Source organism: Kryptolebias marmoratus, linkage group LG16 (genome assembly GCF_001649575.2).
Source record: "Kryptolebias marmoratus isolate JLee-2015 linkage group LG16, ASM164957v2, whole genome shotgun sequence".
NCBI lineage: Eukaryota > Metazoa > Chordata > Actinopteri > Cyprinodontiformes > Rivulidae > Kryptolebias > Kryptolebias marmoratus.
Window position 1 is genome coordinate 14,709,267 of NC_051445.1, and position 5,994 is coordinate 14,715,260.

Here is a 5,994-nt window from a genome sequence, read left to right on the forward strand (position 1 = left end):
GCCTTCCCCGACGACCCACCGGTGGGGTTGGTGGGGGAGACGCACACGAGCTCGAGACGAGGCAGCTTCACGCTGACCCCCCCCCCGCCCCCTCTGAGCGTCAGGGATTGTTGTTGTTCCTGCTGCAGGTCAGCAGCTCCTCGGCCACCGGTTTACAAGAAGTTTAGCTCGTTTTCAGACCGAACACAGAATAAAAGATTCTATGAGTGTAAACATGCACCTGGAAGCGTGCGTGGATGTATAATATATTTAATTGTATTCTTGTTCATTCTTACCTATAGTTTCTATAGAACCAGGAAAGAGGACTGCAAATTAGCCACCAACTAGAAGGCTTTGGGGGCAACTAGAAGCTTGTTTTGGAGCGGATAGAAGTCTTTTAGGTGACTAGAAGTCCTTTAGGTGACTAGAAGTCCTTTAGGTGACTAGAAGTCATTTAGGAGACTAGAAGTCATTTAGGAGACTAGAAGTCCTTTAGGTGACTAGAAGTCTTTTAGGAGACTAGAAGTCTTTTAGGTGACTAGAAGTCCTTTAGGTGACTAGGCCCTTCAGTGGCTAGTTATGGGTAGCTAGAACTCCTTTTAATGACTAGAAGTATTCTGTAACCAGCTAAAAGTCATTTGTGTTAATGGAAATCATTTAAGTTGCTAGAGGTCCAGAGGATGGCTAGAGGTTTTGGCGTATATGAGTCATTTCAGTGGCTCGAAGTCCTTTGAGTAACTAGAAGTCTTCTGTAACTAGAATTCATTTAAAGCTAAAAGTCATTTGTGTTACTAGGGTAGTTAGAAGTCTTGTGAGGCTAGGAGTCATTTAGGTGGACAGAAGTCCAGAGGACGGCTAGAAGTTTGTGTAAATGGGTCCTTTGGGTGACTAGAAGTCCCTTTGGGTAGCTAGCTTTGGGTGGCTAGAAGTCCTTTGAATAAATAGAAGTCTGTAGGGTGGCTGGAGGTCCTTTGGGTGACTAGAGGTTTTTGTGTGCCTAGAAGTCTACTGTAACTAGAAATCACTTGGGTAGTTAGAACTCTTGTGCAGCTAGAGGTCCTCAGTGTGGTTGACTTTTGTACAAAGTAAAGGTTAAGCTGTTTTTGTCCCAGGTCACAAAATGCTCCATGAGAATCTCACTGTACCATCGAGGGGTGAAAATAAAAGATCTAACAAGCAAATCGAATGTCTGAAAAACAAGAGAAACACAGAAGATGACCGAAAGAATCACAGGCTCTACTTTAGTCTCGTGACCACGTGGTGCACATCACTGGTCGTCACCACGAACGTTTCAAAACGAGCCCGCAGTGAAGCAGCTCGAGACAACAATCATTAACAGAGTTCAACGTCCAGAAGCAGCAGGGAAGCAGAGCAGCGACCGCAACAGTACTCTATCAACCAGTCGGATGCAGGAAAAAAAGACAAAAAATAAAGAACCAGACTGAGAAATGCGGTGCCAAACTTAGCCCAATTAAAAAGAGAAACCAGCATATGCGTCTGATCACGTGCACACATTTACACAGTAGCTGTCTGAATGAAGCTCCGCGTGGTCCCCACCCATCTGCCTGACCCCATTAGGGACATACGGCTTATAGGCAGAGTGGGCAGAAGGGGGGCTATTATTCTCTTAAGGCACCATCTTTTTTTTTTTTTCCTCCTTACAGGGGCGCGCTTTTGTGGAACCCAAATCACTGGCCTGTAATCGCTGCTCGGGTCAGTTTGTTATTCAGTAAAGAGAAAAAGTCTTACCAGTTTTTACAGTTATTCCAAAAATCCAGACCCGTAAAAACGGAAAGCGGGCATCAAGAAAACGCTGGGAATACCAGACCTGTGAGTGGTTCCCATTGGCTTAGACCTTGATCGCAAAGCAAACTGATTGCACCTGCAGCGCAAACAGCTCCCTAAATGTTAAACATTTACCAAAAAAAAAAAGCGGGACGGCACTATAGGTTCAGTCTTTTTTTTTGTTGGTTGAACTGTTTCAGACCATGTGAAGCAAACGGGGTGCAGTTGCTTAGGAACTCCTGCGGGGAGCAGGTGTCGAGCTGGACCCAGGAGAGGCAGGAAGGACGGAGTGCGGAGGGGAGGCGAGGAGCAGCAGCACTTACAGACCCCACGGTCCCCCGAGACAGAGACGGAGACAGCCTGGAACCACAGACACCGACAGCGAGACGACCCACCACCCCTTTCGCGCTGGAGACACACCCCAAAGACACTGACTCACTCAGCTTTCCCCCCTTGCCACTCCTTCCTCTGCCGCTTCAAAAGGCAAACGTACAGCGGCGCGGAGTGGGTCATGTTTACTTGGAACATCTTTATCCCTTTTCTGGCGCGGTCGCTCTGTCGTTACATAACGCCTTCCAACCCATCATCAACATCATCACCACACTGCTCCCACCCGGTGGGATGCCCTTCCACTTTCAGTGCTGCATCTGGGTGCAGACAACCCAAACGTGAGCGGAGGAGTTATGGGTCGCAGGAGGGTTTTTTTTATTCGTGCCGGGCTCTCAGGGAACGCTCGGCGGAAGGACGGCGATGGCATCAATATTCATGGGGCAACCATTATGTCATGAAACATTTATGAAGCAGGACTGGCTTGTGCTAGCGCAGTTTTCTGCAGGCGGACACGGCGTCCCTCGTGTCTTTCCCAGAGATTTTTGTTTTTGTACACTTGAAAGACTTTAAGTTCCATAAAATGGTGACTAAAACCCAGGGGGAAAAAAAAAACAGAAAATAAATGACACGTAGCTCGCTACAGATCTTGTTCAGCGAACAAAACTGCTGTTCGCAACCACAAACAATGCAAAACTAATAGTCCAGTTGAAAACAAAATGTTTCCAAGTTACAGCCATTTCTGTGCTGGGTAATGTCGATTAGCTGCGGCGGGCACCTTGAATTGGATTGACTCCAAACATCAATCGGCTGTAGAGGTGTATCTGATGATTATTTCCTGAAAGTCTCATTAAAATCTGTCCAGTGGTTCGTGAGATACGTCGCTAACAGACAGAAACGTTATTGCCCACCTTTGCCTTTTGGTGGCGGGTAATAACATTATACAGAACATTGAAGTTCACAGTACGGTAAACAAATTCTATCTGACAATGGTAGGCCAACACACATGCTGCTGTGTGTTTTTTTCTGGATGCTACTGTAATAATAACCCTATTGTGTTAGATTGCACTGCCACCTGGTAGAGACAGGGAGTACAGCATGCAGCCAGACCATTTTAAATGTGTTTTTGATGTATTTTTGGAGATGTTGGAAGCAAACAGTAATAGACTTGTATCAAATATATCATAGGGGTGGGGACCATTCAGGCTTAACATATAGGTGTACTGTGAGTCTTAGTCATGTGTTATTTAAATAGTTTAACATATTTTTGTTGGAGGGAATCTCCAACCGTTCAACTCGGCTTTATCACAGAAGTGTACGGCATGCTGAGAGCATGTGTTCATGAGAGATAAATGTTTTTCTTTTTTTTTTTTTAGTTCAGAGGCCTCTGGGAGACACGATCCCAATACCCCTCCCAGCTGAAGGCTACAGCTGGGTGACAAAATAAATAAACAGTTACATCATTTTAGTGCAAAGCTTCGAGTGCTTTTTGCTTTGTGTGTTGGTTAAAAAAAAAAACAAGGCAAATATCAAAGTTAAAAGATCACTTTTCCAAGTATTTTGATCAGACATATTTAAAATACAGAGGGGGTCGAATGGGAATGGCGCTTGAAACAGATTGAAGCATGAATAGATGTGAGCGAATAAAAGGTACGATTTTAGAGAAAAGGTTTTTTATATACTCAATTAAATTCTGCTGGTACTTTTATTGGGTTTGAATCAATTTTCTTTTATCTTGTTATGACTACACTGATGTAGTTATTCACTTTAATTGTTCACTCCCTGAAACCTGCGATACTCTGGTTTATTCCTCTTTTTTAAGCACCACATTAATATTTCTTGAACTGAACTCATTTGATGTAGTCCACTCGTTGTTACCTATAGTAGTATGGTAGTACGGTATGCAACACAAAACCCCCCACAACTTTAAAGCTTTTTCATTTGAACCGAACAGTGTTTGATACTCACAGGTTTTATGAGCAGCGGTGGGGTCATTGCAGCAGATGGACGGTTCCAGGTGAAAACCAGGTAGACACAAAAACAATACATCAGGTCATTTAAAAAAAAAACATTTATACTCTTTATATTATTTAAATCAAAGGAGATTATGAGATAAATAGGTGTGATGCTTAACTGAGGCACATATTGTTCAGGGTGGCATGAAATATAGTCTTAACATCAACAGAGTTATCATTTTATTAATAGATTTTAAATAGTGCTTGCGTGTGTGTTATTCAGAGCAAGCAGCAGCTTAACAACAACAGCCATTTTTTTTTTTTTTACTCATTTTTAATTAAAATTCTGCAGTAAGCCTGCTGAGGTTCAAAACGTCCCGCTTCTTTCTTTCTAATATGGAGCCACAATAATCTCTGAGCTGTTTAATCCCGCTGTGAGCTCCATACAAGATGCTAAAAACAAACGCACAAAACCACCCACGTTAGAGGAAAGGTGGCAGGCAGGTTCATACCTGGGCAGGTAGGTGTCTCCTCTGGGGGGGGCTAAGGTTGTCCCCACCGGCTTGGTTTTGATGCATAACAATAGTTTCGCCGCCTGGCTTCAAATCAAGTTGAAAACTATCGATCAGGTCCAGGCAGTCCCACCAGACAGACAGAGAGAGAGAGAGAGAGAGAGAGGCGGTGACGCAGCAACCATGACGAAGCAGAAAAAAAAAGTGCTGGGTGGAGGTCGGGGGCGGGAGTTCTGCTCAAACATAATCATAATAATTATTAAGTTGCTAATTTAACAGCGAGCACACTGTCTACTTCATAGCACAAAACAAAACAAATAATAAAAATTAAAAAAAAACAAAAAAAAAAACACCCAGCCTAAGTTCCTCATTCCTGAGCGCGTCAAGGTGTTTCTGGTTTCAGGTGACTCGGTCCTGAAGGGAGGGGAGTGCGTGTATGAGTGTGTGTGTGTGTGTGTGTGTGTGTGTGTGTGTGTGTGTGTGTGTGTGTGTGTGTTTCAGTACCGCCAACTGGGCTCCAGAGGGACGCAGTCAAATAAATAAACTTCAACTCCGACCTGTGCAGCGGAGAGCGCGCCTGAATTTGTTTTAAAATGTCAGAAAACCGACGCCAGTGAAGCACGAGAACACTTCCCTCCCGGCACCGCATGGGTGCGCTGTTGTGCGCATGTGCAGAGAAGTCCGGTAGTTGTGTATTATTACCAGAAACACAACATTTATTTCAACTATATAACTACGTATTTAGGTATAAATATGCGTATGTACATTTGTGTGTGATTTTAACTTGTTTTAATTTAGAGATGTGCTACATTTTAAAATAATTTAATTTACTAGTTGACAATAAAGCTTTTTATCTCTCATTCGTATTTTTATTTTTTTATTTTTTGAGGGGAGAGCATTACTTTGGTACAGCTAATAACATTTTTAATTTAAAGATTTCAGTTTTGTTTGGTTTACACGTTAAGGTATACATTCAGAGACAGGAGTTTTCATCGCTTGTGCAGAAATAAAAATGAACTTCTCCACTTCTCCTTATGTGGTCCAGCTTGATATCATTCTACCTATATGATCAATTTATACATTTTATCTACAGAAACTACGTTTGGCAGGGCTTTACAGAGCTCTACAGAGTTTGATTCCTATTCAATCACAAACACTTTTTGCTCAACAACTTCCCAGTTTTTAACACACCGGCAGTCCCTTTGTGGTTTCTCCTCCAAGCTTGAAGTAGCTTTTCTGACCTGGACCAGGAGTAGAAATTAGCACCTGCCACCGGCCAAATGCGGGTAAATATTTGAAGTGGCGGGTGAATTTGATCAACACACACGCCACTGTGGCGGGTTGGCAATTTGAACAGAAAAGGTGTTATTTGTCCTCTTGACATATAGGGGGCAGCAATGTGCTCGAGTTGCTGCTGTTACGTTGAGCCGCGTTCC